Source organism: Thermobia domestica, chromosome 10, assembly GCF_964235325.1.
Source record: "Thermobia domestica chromosome 10, izTheDome1.hap1.1, whole genome shotgun sequence".
Classification (NCBI taxonomy): Eukaryota; Metazoa; Arthropoda; class Insecta; order Zygentoma; family Lepismatidae; genus Thermobia; species Thermobia domestica.
Window position 1 is genome coordinate 3,127,552 of NC_137463.1, and position 24,280 is coordinate 3,151,831.

The 24,280-nt window shown below is 36.1% G+C and overlaps 2 protein-coding genes across 4 annotated transcripts in view; both read right to left on the reverse strand.

Annotated features, from left to right (window-relative positions):
* Positions 1 to 13,590, reverse strand: part of LOC145662246 (uncharacterized) — a 78,114-nt gene extending 64,524 nt beyond the window's left edge. Inside the window, exon 1 of the mRNA XM_081727623.1 lies at positions 13,239 to 13,590. The gene's annotated coding sequence lies outside the window, so the exon portion shown is untranslated. The remainder of the gene's footprint in view (positions 1 to 13,238) is intronic.
* The window catches only part of LOC145662247 (glutamate receptor 1-like), a 1,126,308-nt gene that overhangs the window by 222,748 nt on the left and 879,280 nt on the right, over positions 1 to 24,280 (reverse strand). The window lies entirely within an intron of this gene.

Genomic DNA, 24,280 nt, shown 5'->3' on the forward strand with positions numbered 1-24,280 from the left:
ATTATAAACCTCAAACTCAGAAGAACATAAAATCTATTCTTTATAAAAAGCGCACAGAGAAGAACGGAAATGCCCTAGAAAAAGAAAATTTACGAGAAGCACTGCCAAAAAATGCAGAAACTCCTAATGACTCCAAGCGAAACCAGTCTGCAGTGAATAAAGTCTTAGTTACAAAAATGAAAGCAAATTCTCAAGATACTTCTAGCTCGAAATCAGAATATAAAAGTACTAAAATGATTCCGGTATCTGAAACAGACAACATTTTAGATAAACACTGCAATAAGAATATTACAGATTTTCAGTCTAAGAAACAACCTACACTTGAAAACGTTAAAGGAAGTAAACCTAAAACGGTTTCATTCCTTGAAACAAAAGTCTTTCAACATAAGCCGAACATTGTAAATGAAAACGTAAAACAAAACGATTCAAAAGAAGATAGTCAATTTAAAATGTATAATAGGATTTCCAAAATGCTTACTGATCTTAATGTGTCTATGAAAAATTTTAAGAAGCATCCTTTATTTAATTTTGGAGGTACTAAAGGTAATTACTTAATCTTCAACGTCGTACAAGCTTCACCAAGTTGGTCATCAAGCTCGTCATCAACCTCAACCTCAACAGAAGGCTCGACAGAAAGTTCAGAGGACAATGAGACAATATCAGTTTCCCAAAATGGCCGTTCGTCGGAAGACACGAGAGAAGATGTGGATAAAAATGAAAGTGATGTTTCAGTGCCTGAGAAAGAAAAAGCTGACGAAGATTTTGAGGAAGAAAAAGATGGACAACGAAAGCAAAGCACTGAAAGGCCAAGTGTTCATTTTGGAGAACTTACAGTAGAGGAAGACGATAATTGCCGTTATTATTCCGATAAGCGAAGTGTTTCAGACACCATGTTAAGTGTCATTTCTGAAGAAGATGAAGGAATGAGTAATAATGCTTCGAAACTACCAAGAAAAGTTTCAACAGAAGAAGATGAAGGAATGAGTAATAATGCTTCGACACATTCCAAACAACCAAGAAAAGTTTCAACAGAAGACGACTTAAAATCCTCCACATCCATTAGCAGCGAAACGAGTGCTCAATCTGCGGAGTTTATTACGTCAAATCAAGATGTGATTCACGAATCGGGAAATAATAAACAAGAGGCTAATGACATCAGTTTGAAATCTGATTCTATGAAAAGTGACGATGGAAGTGAAAAATCTTTAGATGACCTAACAGCTACTGTCCAAAGTGATACTTGGAATGAACCAACATTTGATGGTAATGAACTGTGTCGCGAATTCTCTAATCCTGAAACTATTGAAAACATGGAACAAATGGGCAACATAGAAAACGAAGAACATGAGCGCGACTCTCTACCAACCTTTTCAAGGAAACTCATAGACGAAACTGAAGATCCTAGTAGTATGGAATTTCATGCTCAGAAAGTCCGGGACTCAGTAATGCTGACAAGAGAATCCATACTCTCGAGAAAGCAAACAAATAGATCAACTGATAGCGAATATGATATGGACTTCAATAGGAGTCCGAGGGTTACTATTGAATTGCCAAAGACTCCAGTGGATTATGACAAGTCAATGAAAAATATACCCGAGATTACAGTTACTGGTCAGTGCAGAAATTGTAAATGTTTTCCACCATGCTTAGAAACTTACATCAGAGCATACAGCTATGGCGATGTTGGTAGAGGTACACCTTTACCTCAACGTCCTCCTAACCAAGGATGGAATGCTAAACCAATGTCTTCGACGGAATTCCGTAGAACGTCAGACTATTTGCAGTCAGCGAGGGGTAGTTATACTCCACATAGTGGGTATAATTATGGTGGAGGAAACTATCAAGGTAGCAGAGATGATTGTCTTTGTGATAATGGAGCTTTTCAAATACCAAGGAAACAGATGGGAGCTTTTCCCGGATCTTCTTGTTGCTGCGAAACCTTTACTACACCTACAACAAACCCAACCACTCAGTATGTATTAGACGCTAACAGATTTCCTCCTTCACAAATGGACTATAGGGATTACCGGGCATTTCCATCAGGGAAAGAACAGAACGATCTTTACCCCAATTCGAAGAATAATTGCACCACTTGCAATGCGAATCAAAGAATCTTGTAGTACGTCGTCTCTCGTCCAGCAGAAAGTATCAAATATGATAAACATTTTAGATTCATCCTGTGCCTATTTACCTAACCAATTAAATATTTAGGCTACACTTATCATAGTATTACTAAGGAGTTCAACGTTCATTTGTTTAGCAATGTCTTACGTGGAAATAAATTTTCATATTTCTTCAGGAACAAAATTTACAATTTTCAAAGAAAAACATACCCCATAGTTTCCTCTACGGTTTAAAATTATTATTATCAATTTTATGTAAATATTTTTATTATTAATGATAATGTTACCCATAATAAAGAATAATATGTTCTAGGAACATGTTGATTTTATTACGAGAATCATTCAATATACCAATAAATTTATATTTGGTAAATTAAGGAATATAGTAAAATTTAATGTACCGCACCAGTGATTTAGAAATCTGTGGAAACCTAGTGAAAAAAAACTGTGTTCCTGGTTGTCACTGTAGCCACTCGTTTACGTGATTTTCACCTCTTAACTGTTCCGGAAATACGTACTTAACAATCACCTCTTTGAGCAGTTTGAAAACATGAAAGTTATTAGGACCGAAATATGGATAATTCTGTAAGAAACTCAAATTTGATCACCGGTGCGAGCGGTCCCGGGTTCGATTCCCGTGGGGCCCATCGGTCGAAAAAGTGTACAACGCTTTTTCAGGCCATCCACCCTGAACGAGTTTTCCTGGGTATTCCTCATTCATACCAGGCAAATGTCGTGATGGTACCTAACTTATAGGTCCCAGGCCGCTTCCTTCCCTTTCCCCGGATTGTGTGCTCGCCGAGGGACGTCATCCCTCAAAAAGTGACGGGCTAAATGGCCTTAGATGCCGAACGCTCAGAAATCTAAAATCCTAAATCCTAATCAAAGTTGATCATATTCTCGATTGTGCAAACCGTTGAACGGGTAGCACGAGGTGAGGCGTTCTATGAAGTAACAACACACCTGAACTCACAAGTCCCCGTTAGTTGCTCCTGTTTGAAAGGCAAATGCGATTTTTGGGGCATATCTGCACAAAGTACTGGTCATTGTTACTCCTTTCTTCACGTAATATTCCAAAATTACCTAACTTTAATCCCAAAAGACAGTGCACATCATTTTTTTTTTTTTTTTTTTTTTTTTTTTTGGTAGTTGAGTCTGAATTGACGAGGTATGAAGCCACATGTTGCATTCTGTCTTTGTTTCAGGTTGATGGTAGTTGAGAAGGTTTCATCTCATGTAACAATTATGCTCTGAAAACAGCGTACATTTTCTGCACAGACGTCAACACCACGGTAGTAATGTGTATTGAACCAACACTAACATCCTAAATGGTAGCTATTTGCTTCATAGTGAAACGCCCGTACCGTGGTGCATCATGAAAATTATACTCACTTCGAAATGTCTTAGATAATTGATTTTCCAACCTAGAACTTTAAATTTCTAGGGAAAAACTATTATTTTGTTTTCTCAACAGGTAACGACAGAAACGTCGAACTAGTTGCGCGACCCGATTAGTGTTAAGAGAGTAACATCAACACAGAGGATGAACGTTTCAGCTTTTAAGGCTGGAACGAGATTATTTAGTCCACTGGAAATTTGAGAATGTTACTGCAGTTCAGAGACAATGGAAGACATTTATTCCGAAGTTGGTTGTCCGCCTTTTTTCGACAAAAAGTATAAAAACCAGCAAAAATGTAAAAATCATCAATTTTTTAGGACACTTTAAAATGGTATAATAGAGTACGGTAGGGTAGGGTAGAGTAAGATAGGGATAAGTAAGGAGGGGAGGGTCGAGTTAGCTTAGGATTAGCGAAGTTTCACCAATTTTCTTAAAATTAATAGAGTGTGATTTCTCGTCTCTGTGTAAGGAGCCCAAATGGAACGTTTCTGCACACCTGCAGCCATGTTCAGAACACAGTGCTTGTTAGTTTCTCATTATCCAACGATCAAGCTACCTTGAACGAAGTAGTTCTCTCCGCTTGCCAAATAATTCCATGTTTACTATAACACTGAGAAAAAAAATGGTATTAGAGTACGTAAAATCGTATGTTACATTTGTAAATTCTGTAGTTTTTGGTCTTAACGTTAACATAAGGCAAACGTATAACTGAAAACGCGTGTTTTATAATACTTTCTGTATGTGTACGTGCTTTCCGTATGAAACAATATAGGCGGTCAGGATCTCACATACAAATGGAAGTATATAACATATAGCTGACGAAGGAAACATGCATATATGCATGTAATATAAAGAAGTCTGTTAGATGTCAGACGTTCTGCAACGACATGATGTAACATCTAAGGGCAGGGCCTATGTAACATACGGATAACGTATGCTTCATACTAATTTCTGTAGTAAACAAGAGGGATCCGTATATTTCTACAATATACCGCTGCCCGGAGAACGGATTTTTCTCAGTGCACTTATAAACAAATAAATACAACTTCCACTCTCCTTTCGTATTATCTGTCACACAAACGAGTCAATTTCTCCCCGGTAAATTTTCAAAATATTGCTGGAAACGGACGGCCAATTTTGGAAATTAACTCCAGTGATGACCTGAATATGAGACTGATACAGTTTCAAGGGTACACGTCAACTTAAAGATCTATTGGGTATAAGTTTTCGGAATGTTATAGTTTTAATTTGAATCCTACCGCATTTCAACAAGATTTATACAATGGGAAACAATGTGAAAGAAATTTTAAAGAAACTTTCTTACTTTCCTGTACTTAAATATGAGACGGATGGAAACTCAATAAATGTGAGAATAATCGGCTACGGGCTCGGTTTTAAGGCAATGGTACTTATTAATTGTCCCATAGTAGTGACACACTAGAAGAAAGTGATTTGATTTCTTAAGAAACATTAATTTTCAAGGGTTAAGTGGTGTGGGTATTCTAGCAACCTGCGGCGTTAGTTTGAAGATTGTGAGATGAAAATTATCCGAGGTTCGAACTCTCTGAAGGCCATAGATATCTTTAGCTGTCCTCGGAACTTCTGTATTCGTATCCCTGGTGAGTCTAATAGTCACGAAAAGTATTTTTAAAAAATAAGGAACGAAAAAAGTTTTTCCTTAAACGATAGACTGGTCAGCTTTGGAATGAGAAATCCTTAGATCTATAAACGCCAGATAGGTTTCTAGAGATTCTCCTGTTTCCTCCCTCATATTTCTTCAATAAATTCATTCACAAACATTGATTTCCTATAAAACATCACGCCAGATAGGTTTCTAGAGATTCTCCTGTTTCCTCCCTCATATTTCTTCAATAAATTCATTCACAAACATTGATTTCCTATAAAACATCACGCCAGATAGGTTTCTAGAGATTCTCCTGTTTCCTCCCTCATATTTCTTCAATAAATTCATTCACAAACATTGATTTCCTATAAAACATCACGCCAGATAGGTTTCTAGAGATTCTCCTGTTTCCTCCCTCATATTTCTTCAATAAATTCATTCACAAACATTGATTTCCTATAAAACATCACGCCAGATAGGTTTCTAGAGATTCTCCTGTTTCCTCCCTCATATTTCTTCAATAAATTCATTCACAAACATTGATTTCCTATAAAACATCACGCCAGATAGGTTTCTAGAGATTCTCCTGTTTCCTCCCTCATATTTCTTCAATAAATTCATTCACAAACATTGATTTCCTATAAAACATCACGCCAGATAGGTTTCTAGAGATTCTCCTGTTTCCTCCCTCATATTTCTTCAATAAATTCATTCACAAACATTGATTTCCTATAAAACATCACGCCAGATAGGTTTCTAGAGATTCTCCTGTTTCCTCCCTCATATTTCTTCAATAAATTCATTCACAAACATTGATTTCCTATAAAACATCACGCCAGATAGGTTTCTAGAGATTCTCCTGTTTCCTCCCTCATATTTCTTCAATAAATTCATTCACAAACATTGATTTCCTATAAAACATCACGCCAGATAGGTTTCTAGAGATTCTCCTGTTTCCTCCCTCATATTTCTTCAATAAATTCATTCACAAACATTGATTTCCTATAAAACATCACGCCAGATAGGTTTCTAGAGATTCTCCTGTTTCCTCCCTCATATTTCTTCAATAAATTCATTCACAAACATTGATTTCCTATAAAACATCACGCCAGATAGGTTTCTAGAGATTCTCCTGTTTCCTCCCTCATATTTCTTCAATAAATTCATTCACAAACATTGATTTCCTATAAAACATCACGCCAGATAGGTTTCTAGAGATTCTCCTGTTTCCTCCCTCATATTTCTTCAATAAATTCATTCACAAACATTGATTTCCTATAAAACATCCATTTTCTGTAGCCCATAGAGCAAAATTATGGAGCATTAAAGATTTTATTCCATTAATTTTAGAAAACACTAAAAAAAATTCTGAACACCATTAAAATTCTATCGAAACTTTTATAACAAGATTTGTTGACGAAAAAGTCATCTTTACGATCCCATATACAGTTTTAATGAATTGTATCAGTATCCGTAGATTTAGATTGTATCCGTAGCTTTTTTTAGAGTTTCTTCGATTTGTCTCAGGTATTTTCATATACATTTCACATTTTAGATTGTCATTCACTTTTACATCATCATCCCTCTGCTTTGACCAAAATTTGGGACAATAATCTAAGGGTTGCATGGTATCTTAGGTTTATTTTGTTTTGGATTTGTTGGACTAGGTATAAAGGTAACCAAGAAAGTTCTGTCGCTTTTTGGGGAGGTCTGTGTTCAATTGGCCCTCACACAGTGAGTTGAATGCGAATGGAGAGAAGCCGAAGGTCAGTTATTGGTGTTAGTATATCCAACATACTACCTGATTGTGGTAGTTCAGTTACACCGTGAAATTGCTTAAGGACAAAGTGAACATGGGACCTCCACAGAGCGTCATAAAGGCGTGTATGCTGTACGAGTTCAAACTGGGATCAAACGCCGATGCATCGGGGCGGAAGATATGCCAGTCTTTTGGTGAGAGTGCTGTGATTACGCGGGCAGTGCAGCGGTGGTTTAACAAGTTCAAGAACGGTGAAGAAACACTTGACGACGCACCACTTGCCGGAAGACCAACAAATGTACAAACTGAATATCTTCAGGCAGCAATTGATGCGAACAGTGACCAGACATGTGAAGAACTGGAACTGTAATTCAGTGCAAGTGGAGAAACAATTCGGCAGCACCTTCATTAACTTGGAAAGCACTGCACGTTGGATCGATGGGTCCCACATGATTTTACTCCGGGCCAGAAGACAACGCGAGAAGACACCTGCTACATTCTTTGCTGACAAAACACATAGTAGGAAACATGTGGAATAGAAGAATTGAAAACAGAAGAAGGAGAGAACAGAACAGAAACTAGATTTAGAAAGAAGAAAGAAAAAACACAGAATTCTGTCCACAAATAATAAATAAAAGAAAATTTCTGGAACGAAAACCGGAATAGAAAGATGCCACTTTTGTTTTGTGTTTAGTGTCAGTGCTAGTGTCATATTGTTATTTGTGTCTCTTAAATGTGAATGTTTGGTGCGATCTCAAGAAGTAAACAAAATAATAATTATATAAAAAGAAATAACAAAAAACAGGAAAAAACTCAGAAGAAACTTGTACTAAACGAATATTTGCTTCGCATGTGTCTCTTGTAGCCATGTTATTATTAATGTATATTCTTTTTAGGTGGCGGAGAGAAAGCAACCCAAAATAGTGCAATGAAAGTTTTAATGAATGACAAATGAAGGAAAAAAAAGAAATTATATTATGTATGTATTTATTATTCTTTTACAGGGTTGTCCGTTCTTTTGTAATAATAATAATAATAATAATAATAATAATAATAATAATAATAATAATAATAATAATAATAATAATAATAATAATAATAATAATAATAATAATAATAATAATAATAATAATAATAAAATTAATATATAATAAAAAAGAAAAGATACATAAAAGGGCATGGTTTAAAGTATTAGATGTCATGCTAGAAAAATATACCTCACCTCAACCTGCTGAGGAATAATAGCCGAACAGAAAAGAGAGATAAACGAAAATAAAAGTAAAAGAGAGAAAATAAAGGCAGAGGCAAAGTTGCAACTGCCCTATAATAAGTCCGAAAGTAATTGACAACTTCAGGGGAATGTGAAGGCCTTAAATTAAAAAAATTAAAACAAAAATGAAAATGTCTCGTCTGACGAAGGAGAAATTTCTGGACAAGGTGTTGACATGCGATGAAAAGTGGGTTCTGTACGAAGGTGCAAGGCATCATCATCATTGGTTAGCATCCCTTGAACCGGTTCCAAGACAGCCAAAACCATCACTGCATCACAAGGAGGGCTTTCTGTGTGTTTGGTTTACTGCTCGTGGCATCATGCATTGGGAACTGCTATCAACTGGCCAGAGTATCAATGCAAGTGAGTACTGTCAGCAGTTGAGCCGTGTTCAAGAAAACTCAAAACACTGGAGCCAGCACTTCTGAATCGCAAAGGGATCCTCCTGTTACAGGATAACGCTAAGCCCCACGTGGTTAGGATGACCCGGGACACCATTCTACGCCTTAGATGAGAAACACTATTGCATCCGCCATGCTCTCCGATCGTTTCGCCGTCCGATTATCACCTGTTTTATTCCTTGTAGAATCACCTTAGAGGACGCCAGTTCAAATCTCTAGTAGAGGTGCAAAATGCACTTGATACCTTCTTCGCTTCACGACTCACCAAGTTCTACCACGATGGAATTCTTGGCCTTCTAGGTACGTCTTAGGTGACATATCGATATTCGAAGGTGGTGAGTGAAAAAGCGACAGAACTTTCTTGGTTACCTTTATACCATAGCAATAGGCTTGCTTAGGTATGCGTAGCCTAAATTATGGCCATGGTCGGGAATTGCAAAAATAAGGTTAAAAATACAGTGGCCCAACACAGTTTGAGTGTATGTTGTTCTACTGACAATTTGCCGTCATTCATTCAACTTCAAGTTTGCATTACCAATCACAAATTTATCTGTTTCGTAGGGATCACATTGGCAATTCAATTCAGGTAAATGCTCGAGAAATATCATTTATAATGAATAAGATGTTAGAAAACTTCAGAAAGGGCTGTGAAGAATATGTAATGAAAATAAATATGAGAAAGACAAAAGCCATGGTGATTGGAACGAAGCGGTCGGGGTTAAATATATAAATAGGAGGGGAGAAAATAGAACAGTTGTGAAGTTTTTGATACTTGGGTAGTATAACATTAGTGACGATTTGAAGTGTGAAGGTGAAATAAAAGTAAGGATAGGAATGACAAAAAAAAAAAAAAAAAAAAAAAAAAAAGGTCTTTAGGAGGAAGGAAGTACTATTTTATGGGATCTTGAATAAAGAGTTGAGAAAAAGACTCACAAAATGCTTCGTATGGAGTATTTATTGTATGGGTCAGAAATAATGGATATTACGGCAAAAATGATGAAAAACGACTGGACTCTTTCGAAATGTGAGTGTGGAGAAGAAGGGAGAGAATTAGTTGGGTCGAACGGAAAACGAATGAGAGGGTGTTACAAATGATGAGAGAAAAACAACAATTTTAGATATTATTAAAAGGAGGAATAGAAACTGGTTGTGACATTGGCTAAGATGGAACTGTATCATGAGAGACGTGCTAGTGAGTATGTATGGTAGCAGAAATGAGAGGGAGGGGACGAAGAAGATTACAATTAATGGACGATGTCAAAACAGAGAAATCGTACTTGAAGACGAAAAGGATAGCGGAGGACCATGGAGAATGGAAGTTTCTCACTGCGGCAAGTGACCTGCCAATAATGGTAGAATATCTACGATAATCATGATGACTGTTTCAGAAAAATATTGCACCCTACGTTAAAAAAATATCCCAATTTTATTATTATTTAATTGAGTCAAGTTTTATATTATTTTGGGCTTAGTGGCCTTCCTCAAAAATAAATGAAGCATTTTTTGGAGCAATGGAAAACCTACTGCTATCACTTTTTTTTTTCTAAAACCTTAGGAATTTTAAGTACAATATGTGAGTACAAGTTTAGCATAAAGATTAAATATGATATCAGAAGTTCAATTTCCCTCATTTATTGGGAAACTGGATACTCCACCGTCTGTTACTTCAAAAGCGGTACCGTAAGACGGGGTTACTTTGCACTTTCAACTGTCACCGTAAGATAGAACATCTAACTGTATTTTGGCTATAATGTTGGCGGTTAACATCGGTTCTACTGTATGCAGTTTTGTAGAAAGTAAAATGTATACATACTGAAGGGAAAACATTGCAGAGAAACGTTATATTCGTTTGTTGAACATACGTTTTTGTATGTTGTGCAAAGTAACCCCAACTATGGGGTTACTTTGCACCAAAATTTCTATTTCAATAACTATGGTCATACTGAATGTTTACTAATGAACTTCCAAGAATGTTTTCCTTATATATCTAGCTATTATATGTTTAAAATACAGTGTTGTAAATCATTACGTTTGTAAGTTACATGCGATTTTCTTTAAAATTCCTTAAATCGTGTGCAAAGTAAACACGTCTTACGGTACTTGGAAAAGTCTCTTCAGGCTTTCTCATAGACTAGAAATAGCAAACTAAGACTACAATATACAACCTCAAAAATAGGAGAACATATTGATAACTCAATTTTTATCCTCACATATGAAAGACAGACCTGCAACGCAGCAAAATTGAGTGAATAAATTAAAGAATAGACAGAAAGTCTGGTCCTAAATATCAAATTCCATGAGTCGATTAGTCAAAGCACCGACCATTTTACAGTATTCACGATTAGTAAAAGTGTTAAAGAAAAGAAACATAGAATGAAATTTCTATGTCATTTTTACTGTTTGCACACTATGAGGGGAAAAAGCTGATTTTTAATCTAAAAAATCCAGAAACGAAATTTAACAGGATTCTCTATCACACGCAAGATTTTCTGTGTTAGGTTTGTTGCTTAGTCAATACCAATCTGTACAGCCGTAAATGGACGGAAACCATGTGCATTCTCCATCGACACACCCTGAATATAGATAATCATGGTTATGTACCGTACTTTGATAAATATTACCTGGTTTTGTACGGACATACATACTCCCATTCTTATTTATTTATTTATTTATTTTGCCTGTTTTGACTTACAATATGGTGAGTATCTCCTATAAGTTCTACAGTTGTCATATGTATATAAATGCAAATTGTAATTACAACTTATTACACCATTTGAAGTACAAAATTATAACAAACATCACATGTTAAATTTGTTGCATCATTACATCATATTCATACATCGTTATCATTTGTAAATTCCTGAACTGAATAATACGCTTTAGAAAGTAACAGAGTACGAATTTTGTTTTGGATAGGCATATTAAGATTTACCTCTTTATAATGGGATGGTAACATATTATAAAGTCTCGTACAATTTAAATGAACATTTTTTGGTACTTGGAGTAATTTTGTTGCACTACGTAAATGTCGTTTAATTGCCGCGTGTTGTATGCATGAATATCTCTTGTTTGTACAAACATCTGTTTGTTTTGTTTCACGAAGTGTATAGATTTATATATGTATAGACTTGGAAGGGTTGAAATTTTTTGTGATCTAAATATTTGTTTACATGATGTTCTTTTATTTAATCTGAATATTATTCGTAGTATTTTCTTTTGTATCCGAAATGTTTCTTGACTGCATGCGGCTGACCCCCCCAAAATAATTCCAAAACTGAGGAGTGGTTGAACTTTTGCATGGTATATCGATAATAACCTATTTCGTGAAACTGTATCACGTAACCTAAAGAACGCAAAACATAAAGTAGTCAATTTTTTATTTAATGTTTTAACATGGGTTTGCCAAGACAAATCACCATCGATGTAAACACCAAGTAATTTTGTTGCATTAGAATACTCAATTTCTTTTCCATTAATGTTTAGCGAAGGGAAGGATGGATTATTTCCTGGAAAGTTTATTGCGACTGTTTTATCTGTATTTAGGAGAAGGTTATTTGCATTCAACCAAGTAACTATTTTGCTTATAAACTTTTCTGTCTTTACCAATACTAAATTTGGGTCTTATTCAGTAATAACTATACTTATGTCATCAGCATATAACATGCATTTTGTGGGGTGTAAAGTTTTTATCAGATCATTTATGTAAATTATGAATAGAGTAGGGCCTAAAATAGAGCCCTGAGGAACACCTCTGGTAATTTTTGTTTCTTTTGAGAAGAAAGTGCAGGATCGATTTGATTCAACTTTTGTAATTATATACGATCTACATTTTCTTTCTGGCTGGAAATAAACATACGGGAAAGATAATTGAGTATGTAGCAGTACTTAGAAAATGGTTACGGAACACATGTACAAAGATAAAGAGTGCCTCTACGTGTGCAACACCAAGACTCACCTGGTCCTAACATAGTACGACCTCTGTGCTGGTCTGGCGGCTACCACGTGCCTTTGATGCTCATGGTCCTGGGTTCGATTCCTAGAGGGAGGGCAAACATATAAGTTCGGGTTATTCCCTTTCTTTAATCATTCGTCTTCTGCATTGTAAAGGAAGTAACTGAGAACGTTAAATTGATCAATTCCATATCATTTTTTCATTTTCAAACGCAGCACAGTAATTCTGCACCACAACACAGATTGAAGTTTTTCTGTCGTAACAGGGACAAAAGCAGGAACGCCGCCTGTTGCAGGGATCTATGAATTTTCTACGGATTCCAAACAAAAGCCTAAATATTCCAGTGTATGTGAGCGATAGGTCAATAAAGAATGAGCACACTTTTATAGGGCACCATATATATATATATATAATATGTGTGTGTAGTATGTATGTATTAACGTAATTTTATGTCTTGCTTTTGTGACGTATGACTTGGGACTGAGGGGGATTATTCCGTGGGGGAAAAAAAGCAAGGTTACAGTGACACTAAAGGTCGAGTAGACCATTCCAATGAGGGACACTACATTTGATTTGGTTTTTAGTTAGGGTAGCTTTATTGTAAGTTCTAAATATATACCAGTAAGTGCTGTGGATATTTTAAATCCTTTGTTTAAAAATGAGGATCGTCTTAAATTGAAAAATAAACAGTACATTAGTAATTTTCTTACCTTGAAGTATCCCTTCCTCTCTTCTTCCAAACAATTTGTTCTGGTAAAGATTAGTCCTCGTCTGTGTCGTCGTATTGAATGCGGTGCTCCTGGTAGGCGATGTAATTTTGTAACTGATACAAAAACTGCTCGAAAAGCACGATAGAAAAGTACAAGATGGTTGTTAACAGAAACACGTTGGCGAGGAAGCCCATCGTCTTTGCACCAGAATCATTTTGTTTCAAAGAGTACTCGAAATACGATTTATCACTGTCTAAAACACAATTGAAACGTCCACAAACACTTCTTGATCAAAAATTTAAACAGGAAAAACAAACTTTATAATTTTAACATAGCAAAAAAGCAAACGATGTGTTGCTTCCCAACACAAGATTATTGTTAATTACTAAATATCCTGTACATGTCCAAAGCTTGTTTAGCTTACTATAATTGTTAAACAAAATTGAGTGACATTTTGTACTTAAGATCTCATAAATCATATCTTTTACGTAATCATTTGTTTTATTTCATGATTTCAGGTACAAGTTTCATTTTTCAATTCTACTACCGTTATGTATAAAATTGGAAGGATCTAAAAAAAAGAACTACTTAGAAAAAAAAAACTCGTTTTGCCTTGGAAATCTTTTCGAAATTTCAATTTATGGTAAAAAAAAAAAAATAAATATTTCAGTATAACGTCCCACGATTGTATCTTTTAGATTAAGGGAGACGAAAGATTAAGGCAAGTGAATGATGCAGGGAGAATTAGTGGAATGAGAAACAGGGACGAAACGAGAGTACTTCGAGAAAACTCATCACGGCGTTCTCTATCACGAACTTAGATGGCCGGGGATCGAATCAGAGACTCCACGCAGGAAAGGTAAGCGCTGCACCACTGAACGACGGTGCGAGACGAACAGACACACTTAGAGAGAAGTTTCGAAAAACCAAGTTCCTTAAAAGAAAAAAAGTATTGTATTTCTTGTAAAAATGTAATGAATTGAAATCTTTTAGTTTTACGTCCCAAAATTATGCCGGTTAGGCTAAAGGAGACGCTGATAATGAGAAATGAATGAAATGGTGGAATGAAGTAGTTGGAAGGAAACGTGAGAACCCCGAGAAAACCTATGCACACGGTATTAGTCCACCACAGAGTTAGGTGATTGTATTTTTCTGTCTTCAATTTTCGTTCCGTTCCCTCCCAAAATCGTAAATTTTGAACAGAGTGACAAGATGGATTGACATCGCTTGGCAACACCAATTTCGTAATGGCTATAACCCAGTGACAATGCCATCTTTAATAACTTGAAGGGGCAAGTGGAAGAGCAGAGAAATCTGCAGGAGCAGCTATTGTTGTACATACCGAAAATAATAATTGTATTATTACTTGAAGCAGTTTAAAATACAAAAGGTCTGGAGGACAGTTGGAGAGCAGACGATGCATCCGAGGAGCGCCTGGCCCCCTTTGTTGCCTTCAGCGTTGTCACTGCTAAAAGCGAGCCAGCAAGAATTTACATCTATTTCACTCTACAAACACTGTAAGATAGTGGGATACGGATAGGAGAACTTTTTTTTATGACAAATGTACTTAATTCAATGTATGTTTCTGTTAGAGATTGGCAAAACTGAAAAAAAAAAAAAAAACTGCTTTCTAGAAGAACCGACATTTCGGGTTTACCTAAATAGATTTGGTTCTTCATGGAAACCAGACTTTATACAAAACTGAAACTGGTTTGATAAGACCCGAAACTGGATTTGATAGAACATCGAACTAGGTTTTTGATAGAAAATTCGCAGTGGTTTCAGATTCTAAATCGTTTCTTTCCTAGAAAACCAAAACTGTTCTTAATCCGAAACGGATTTTTATTTTTTTAAAAAAGTATCGGATTTTCTAAAAATCGTAAAACCGTTTTTTCTGTCTTTTTTTCCCACAAGTAGTTCGTTCTATTCCTTAGTCGCGTGAACAAGCAATTAATATAAACGAAAAATATGTAACTTACCTTCGTTTCGGTGACATAATTCTCTTCGGAAACAGATAACAAAAAAGTTCATCTTGAAGAGCAGCGACGTCGGTTAACAGTGAATATTAAAAAGCCTAAAGTTCAACAATCTTTAAAGTGGCTACGGTGGCTCAGTGGTAGAACGCTCAGCTCTGGTGCGTGGAATCACTGGTTCGACCCAAGCTCAGGCCAAGTGAACTCTGAGTTGGACAAACACAGCATGTGAGAAGTTTATCGCGGTTTTCCCTTTTATTCAAACTATCTTCATTCCATCCTGTCATTAATTTATCATCATTACCGCCTCCCTTAGCCTCATTGCATAAACGTTGGACGTTAACTTAGAAACTTAATTTCATTTCAAGAACTTTGAAGGAAATGCAACGATAGAGGTTGAACATATGCAACTAAAAGATGTGAAAACCCACGTCTACTTAATGTAAAAGATGCCTATGGATGACAACATTAAAGAAAGAAAATGAAATCTTTGAAATTAAATCTTTGAGTTTTACGTCCCACGGTTATGCCGGTTAGGCTAAAAGAGACGGTGATGATGAGTAATGAATAAAATGGTGGAATGAAGAAAGTGGGAGAACACCGAGAAAACCCACGCACAAGGTGTTTGTCCACCACAAACTTCACTTGGCAGGGGCTGGGATCGAACCCGGGACCCCAAGCACCAGAGGTGAACGCTCTACCACTTAATATTTATTGTACTCTATCACTAATATTACATAGCAAAAGTAAATGGAGATAATATAGGTGTAATCTAGGACCGACCACAGGGAAGAGAGTCCAAGATGTGGTTCTGAGCGAACCTACTCCGCTGTACGATGATAATGGTTATGCATCACAACAAAGAAAATGTTCACAAGCACAACTCATTGCCTCCCGGTCTTTCCCGACAGGTGGGACAGAGCTGCTTGCAAAAAGCCACTGAAAGACTGTCTTTCGAGATCGACTGAAAAATATTTGCGGCGTTCCCGTTGTAAAAAGTCAAAATATAAGCATTCATCATTTCACGGCATGGAACGATGAACATATAACAATGTTGTACCAACTAACCAGCTACCACTGAGCAACCGCGGCACCAACAGTAAAGAAAGAGTTAACGTTTTAAGCTAGAGTGGTGCGTATTTCGGAGCAACATTTTCCTATCAAAATATAGAATACCAGTGTGCACAAAGCGTAAAATTTTCAACGATTGTATTTTCTCCGTTGTGATTCTCAATTATTCTGTTGAGTCTACGCATCAAAGGAAGGAATTAAGACTAAATCTGAGGGGTCGGAGGGGGAGGGGGATTAAATGAATAACAGACATGCCTAATGAGATTAATTTTACCATTGAAGGACTAAGAAGAAATCGTGATTGATATAGAAAAATCAACTTTTGATTTGATACAAAGAGAGAAATGATCCTGAAAATGTCTTTATAGAATGTGGAGTAATTCGAGAAGCGCTGAGGATCAAGATTAAGAATTAGATTTCTGGGCTTTCGGCATCCATGGCCATTTTAGTCCGTCACATATGAGTAGGGTTGCCAACTCTGGAAAATAAAAAAACCGGTACCCCCCAAAATTCCCTATGATATAGGTCTAAGTGTGAAGTATCTCTGTTCGGACCAGGGAAGGCAGGAGGAGGCAATTGCCCCCCCTCCGAAGAGTTTAAAAAATATGTATACTTTAATCCATTGTCTACTAATATACTAGTACAAAACGTGAAAGGCTTATGTCGGTAGTGCACTTGCCCCTTTCAAGCGAAGTCGGAAATGATGCCCGTGGTTCGGACCCATACATGGGAAGGAAATGTATCACCGTGAACAAAAGTGCATTAGCACCTGTACTCTGTATAATCCTTTGTACATTCACTAATAATCTTAATAGATACATTGTGCTATAAATGAGAAACTGAAATCGACATTGATCATTTTATTGTATTTATCAGTAACTGCCACTTTAAAATCATCGAAACAGATGCACAAAAGTATATTAATCTTTATGTGACAATTTTGGACTTGGAAAATTAAATAGTCATTTTTCACTCTCAATAAATGTATAAAATTTCTTACAAGTCAATTTCAAATTTTCCCTGATACAGTCCCTATCATCTCTTTAAACCTGTGTATACAGATGAATAAAATGTGCTAATATTTGATAGGTAGCGAAAGGTGACAGTTTTGGATTTACAGAACGAAAGTTACTTTTTAAATCTATACTTCGAACTAAATACATATTTGAAAAAACGGCCATAAAGGGGTTTGTAAGAAGTTTGACCGGTCACCGGCTTTAATCAAAATAACAGCAATATATCTGGCCAGGCCGATGAAAAACCGGCCAGTTGGCAACCCTACATATGAGGGATGACGTCCCTCGGCCATCACACTGTCCGAGGAAAGGGAAGGAAAGAAGTGGTCTGAGACCTGTATATCAGGTACCATCCCGGCATTTGCATGGTGTGAATCAGGAAAACCTTACTCAGGAAGGCTGCCTTGAAACAGCTTCTACACTTTTACGACCAAGTGTCGCCACCGGAAATCAATCCAGGACCGCTTCACCAAAGACGAGAACGTTAGCGACTACTCTACACGGAAGAGAAGCTCTATGCAGTAACGTCAAAATAATTTTCCAAGATAGATGGTTGTGGACTGTCAACATATAATAAAAATGTTTAAGTATATACATTTATCAATACTTCGAAGTATTATCTATTTTCCATAAGGCATTGTTCATTAAGAATCATCTCTATTTTCAGGAATGCAATAGTGAGGGATGAGAGATTCATTACCTCCAATAAACTCTTGCTTTTGCTGCCATAGACAGTTTTTAGTCGTATTTGCCCAAGTGATAAATAGTTTGTAGTTGGCACTATTGAAGATGTTCAGATGGAATCCATCAGCTGGTGGGAAGCAAAAAGTCTTTAATTAGCTCCGCTCGAATGTCCAGTGGACTGTAACACATATCCACATGTCCACTTGGTTGAGTCGGTCTCCTGTTGCACACAGCCAGTCACATGATCTGGTTACATAGCACTCACTCACAGCTAGCGACCGTGACAGGAAGTGATTCAAATACCAGGAAAACCTTTAGCTAAAGTTAAGGGATTACACAGCTACGAATATTGTCAACGTCCTTAGATAAATGAAAACAAAATAGAGACAGAAATAGAAATACACGTCAACGAGTGGCACATTTCATTTGCTAATATTAGCTATCTATCAGTAAATAGATTTCATGATTTGCAGTGCTTCAGGGCCGTTTTGGTTTCTTTCATTTCATTTTATTGTATTGTAATGGTTTCGTTTCATTATAAACAAACTCCGCCTTCCCGCCTTGGAAGAGAAATTATCGAAAACCCTGAAGTATGTACTCTGTAATTTTATTTAGGAGTTTACATGTCAAATTTCACATCTTCAACTTAAGTGAATCCTCACATTGCGTACTTTCTCCAGAAATAAAGAGAAATTTGAATATTTATAGAAATTACTCAACTTCTCTCTCTCTTACATGCTTCATTCGCCAAGTGTCTTCTCGAGATTCCTGGAAAATGAATTCAAATGCAAAATTTTCAACGGCCCAATGTGTATTGTTCTAATTTTAGCGGCCCATACCGGTAATTTGCACATTTATGGGCCTTCACATATCCAGAATTCAATCATTCATTACTATAACGCAGTGTTTCCCAACCTTTTTCAACTTGCGGCACACTACGGGTGTAACTTGAATTCTCGCGGCACACTCATAGATATTATTATTATTATTATTATTATTATTATTATTATTATTATTATTATTATTATTATTATTATTATTATTATTATTATTATTATTATTTGCAAATATAAAATACCATGGTAATTTTTTTCTGTGATTACTGATCTCCTCCTCACAGAGATGAAAGCTCGATTACTGGTTTCCCCCTATGCTAATTCATTATGCTTATTTTTTATTCTAATTTTAAAATAGAAAACAATTGCAATGAAATATAGAACTCAGATTTTTAAAAATACGCTTTCTTTTTCGAAAACTGTATCCTACCTTTCACTAAGAAGGAAGATCACTAAATAACGAACGAATAAACAAATGTCTTGTATTTTTAGCTTTGCTGATTTAACCAAAACCGGTGCATATTATTGCAATCACACAGCTTGCGATGCGCCGAAGTCAAAACACAGCTATTGAACAAAGTATTGTTCTGTCATTCACGTGCGAGATAGTGTTCTACGAACGTTCACTTGACGCGTACCGTACAAGTGGTTCCATTTCTCGGTGTCAGTATGACTCTCAATTTAAGCGTAACACAGCAGCTAAACGTGGAAATGTGTACGAGCCGAAATACTGTCTGGTACACAGTAATAAATGTAGAATAATATATTACAATTACAGTATTTTTTTCCATGATAGAAATTAATAGTAATGTGAAATACAAAAAATGTACATTTTTTCCCTATGTCTTGCAATTTGGTTGCTATAGAATTAATAATCTTGTTTCAATTTCCTCGCGGCACACCAGCGGTCCAATCGCGGCACACCAGTGTGCCGCGGCACACCTGTTGGGAAACGCTGCTATAACGCTTGGATACAAAATTGCTCTTAGTTTCTTTAGATGTGACTGGATATAAATGTGGGCATAAGCAAAACACATTGGATCAAGTACTGTTACACTGACATATGTTATCCATCTCGGCCATCATCTTGGATCCGCCATCTTGGATTCAACAGTCTGGTTTTCAAATGGAAATAAATGCAAGTGATACATCGCATTCATGTACATTTTTTCCGGAAATTCATCGGTTTCATATAAATCGATTGCCCCCCTTTCACCCTCTAGAGCAAAATTTTCAAAAACATTGAAACGTATGTTCCTTATTTTAATTGAAGAGTTGATAAACCGAATCTCCATCTTCAACTTACGCAAATTACTACATTCGGCGCCTTGTGAATAAATGAAGGGAAAAATCAATATTAAAGACGTTGTCTCCCTTCCTCCGTTTAGGATCGAAACTTTCGAAAACGTTATTTTCATTTAGTTGTTTATATACGGAATTTCACATCTTCAACGTAAATGAATCTTCACATTGGATACTCTCTCAACAGTTCCTTCTTAGCCAATGTTCCAACCAGGTATTCTTGTTCTTCTCAATAATATCTAAAATTTTTACCTTTCTCTCCCACCATATCTAATATCCACTCATTCGATTAACTAATTCTCTCCATTCTTCCCCACACCCACATTTCGAAAGTTCCCACTTCTTTTTAATCATTTTTCCGTAATGTTCATATTTCTGTCCCATACAGTACAATACTTCACACGAAGTATTTTTTTCTCAGCTCTTAATTCAAAGTCCCACAAAACAGAACTTTCTTCCTCCTAAAAGCTTCTTTCGCCATTCCTATCTTTGTTTTTATTTCACGTTCGCACTTCAAATCATCACTAATAATACTACCAAGTTATCGAAAACTAGTGGCTGTTCGATTTTCTCCCTTCCTACTTCCATATTTGAAATCGACCACTTCGTTCCAATCTTCATGGCTTTGGTTTTTCTAACATTTATTTTCATCCAATATTCTTCAAAGCCCTTCCTTAAATTCTCTAACATCGTATTGATTTTCTCTTCAGATTCCGTAACAAGCACTTTCTCATCTGCAAACCGTATACACGTAATCATACTTCCACCAACGGAAATGCCGTCTTCATTATCTAGGCTCTTTTTAAATATCTCTTCTAGATAGATATTAAATAATGTTAGTGAGACACAGCATCCCTGTCAAACTCTACTTCGAATTGCATTCTCCTCTGTCATACCATCTCGTATTCTAACATTTACTTGCTGGTTCATTTATAAGTTCCGTATGAGTCCTCGATCTTTCCATTCCAACCCAACCTTCTTTAGAACTCCCAATTATAATTCCCAATCCACTCGGTCAAAAGCCTTTTCTAAATCAATAAATACAACAAAAAGTGCTTTCCCTTTCTCTATAAATCTTTTATCGATTATCATTAATAATCCAATTGCATCCCTTGTGCCCTTACTTCTCCTGAACCCGAACTGTTCCTCCTCAACTTTTTCATTTGTTCTTCCATAGCTTTCTGTTCAGTTTTCGAAGCAAAATTTTTGCTGCATGAGATTAAAGAGCTCTACAATCCTCACATTTCTCTTCGTTTGGTTTCTTAGCTATCAGTATCATGATCGTCTTCAGGAAATCTTTTGACCACTTTCCATTGAATAAATAAAGCGAAATTTCAAGATGGTTGAAATCGTCTTTCATTTTCCCTTAGAAGCGGAAATTCTACTAACGTTGAAATGTGTTTTCATTATTTTTTAAAATTAAGAGTCTATATAATTTACCGAATTTCAAATCTTCAAATTAATCGAATCCTCACATTCGGCACTTTCTGGGAAATTTGAGTATTTATAGTTGTCCCTCTTTGCCTCTCCCCGCATTTGGAGGGGAATTTTCGCGAACGCCGAAACACATATTCTCCTGTTTTAAATAAAGATTTCATATACCGAGTTTCATCTCTCTAATGCCAGGAATTCGTGAGACACACTGTTCTTGGTGGAAAATTTGACCCCCGTTACGATCCTAGAATATAATATGCATTTGAGAAATCCTTCTTCATATCTTACCATCCTGACGAAACGGGTACTCTCTTCAAATTTCACGTTTGAGCTCTTTCGTGGCTAAGCTCTTAGCGAACGTGCTTTTGGCGTGGGAGACCCGGCTTCGACTTCCGGCGGAAGCACATGTCGTTCGGATTCCACGTTAATCGGTAGGACCCGTTTCATATAGCCTCGCTGCTGAAGTGGGCGTTAATGTCAAAATCAAGTCAACTCAAATTTCACGTTAACACCTATAGTGGTACGACCTGGATGATGATAAGTCACTCACTTCTACTTTTTTTTAAATGTAATAGTAAAGATGATGAAACGTCGTTCCTAAAGTTGTCCAAATCATGTTCAAACACTGATTTATTTTTTGTAGTGAATGCTCCATTCGTGCTCTTATACAAAATGAAATGTTCTTTCTCCAAAGAAGTAGACATATTACTTAAAACTAGAGATGCAAAAAAGCCGGCTTTTTTGAATCGATGGTTTTTTTCACATAAAAAGCCGGCTTTTTTGGGAAAAAAACGAGAATTTTGGAAATTTTGGCTTTTTTCAACTTCATGATTTTTCTATCTAAATAGCTTTCTTATAGTATATTCTATAGTTAGATAAGAATTTCATGACCTGAATGTGATATTTCGCTCTGAAATTCACCATCAAGATGGATGGAGCACATGTTTTACGAATTAAAGCTAACATGAAGAATGTAGTATTTGAGGGTAATTTTAGAGGCTATTTAACTTTATTTTAACTTTTGAGTTATCGACATTTTTTTCTTCTTTAGTTTGTCATCCGTGTTTCATTTCTAAGAGCTTTTAGTACTCTAGCTTCTAGCGCAAAAGTTAAACTTGCCCGTTTTTCTATTTATCCGTCAAAGCGTACGTTTTTCAATATATCCGTCAAACCGTACTTCCACATTTCTGTTATACTGTAGCTGTGAAGTGATTTAGCAATAATTTTCCGGACACAACCTTGAATACCAATTTATACAAATAATCAGTAGCGGATTTAGAAAAGTACTTTAGGGGGGGGGTTCTGATTGTTTCGTTTCCTAAAAAGTCCTAATTTTATTTGGGAAGTGCTTGAAGTTTATGAGTACAGGCATAACTAATATTTCGTTTCGTTTATATGTTTAACAATAATCTTCCGGATACAACTTTAAAAATCATTTTATACTGAGAATCAGTGGCGGATTTAGAAAAGTATTTTGGGAAGGGTTTCTTACTAATGTTTAGTTTTTTTAAACATTCGTAATTTTTATTTGACGGGAGCTTAAAGTTTATGAGTAAAGGCATAAATAATAGATATTTCGTTTGTTGCAGACATTCCGTAACTTTGGGGAACGGGCTTCAGTCCGAAAGACCGCCCCCCTAACCTTCACAAAACCGTCACTGCTGGTAATTAGTAATAATAACTATTTAAAAACAATAAGAAAGGAAGTCGGCCAACTCACAGTATACGCACTATTTCTACATTCACAGATGGAACAAAGAAAAGCTTTGTCAGAATGGTCGAATGCTGGTTGAATCCCGGACTTCCCGATAGAAGCTCAAAAGCTAATCACTCAGTCATTTTTGTTGTGCAGTTGTATTTAGCTTAACTTAAATATATTCCGTAGTCTTTTTTTGGGGGAGGGAGGGGGGAGTTCCGTAATGATATGTTGAATCCCTCTTGTTAAAAATTCAGAAAACTTGAGGATTGGGTAAACTGTGATGGTGGTTCTATAAAACTTAACTGTAGAATTTCAAGAATATACAGAACCAAAAGCTCTTGATGTGCAGCCTTTAAGTGTATCATATAAATCTAAGTATTTCTCTTATGTTTTATTTTAATTTTATTTTGTTTCAAAAAGAGGGTATGGAATATTTTGAAGTAAAAATACTACACACTATTTTGCTAGTTATTTGTGTTCTTTAAAAAGAAGTGTTTACTTTTAGGGTTGGCTGGTTTACACCTTTTTTTTTAATAACTGGTTTAAACCACAAAAATAAAAAGAATGAAAAATGCGAATCGTGTGAACTTCATGGTGACGTTTCCAGATATCAAACCACCTGCAATAGTTTTATTTCCCTTTCACCTTTTAATCAAGGTGTCCCATGTTCAATTCTCGGTCGACCCACAAACCTTCTTTCATGCGTAGCCCAAGTAGCGGTTCGGATGTCAGTTTAAGCGAAAGTCTTCTCCTTGATAACCTCGGCATTTCGTAAGGATGTTAAGCCTAAATATACGAAACAAACCAAATTGTATATTTCTGCATGCCTAAATGCGTGTTGTTTTATAAAGAAGCCAATATTGCTTAAATATATTGATAGAAATTGGCAAAATTTTTCGATTGCCTACGTAGCTTCCAACATTAGCTTGGATTGGACTTTCAATGATATCTACGTACCGGTACTAAATTTGTAATTTAATACCTCAGTTTTAGCGTACTGATTATGGTACGTTGACCTTTAAATTTT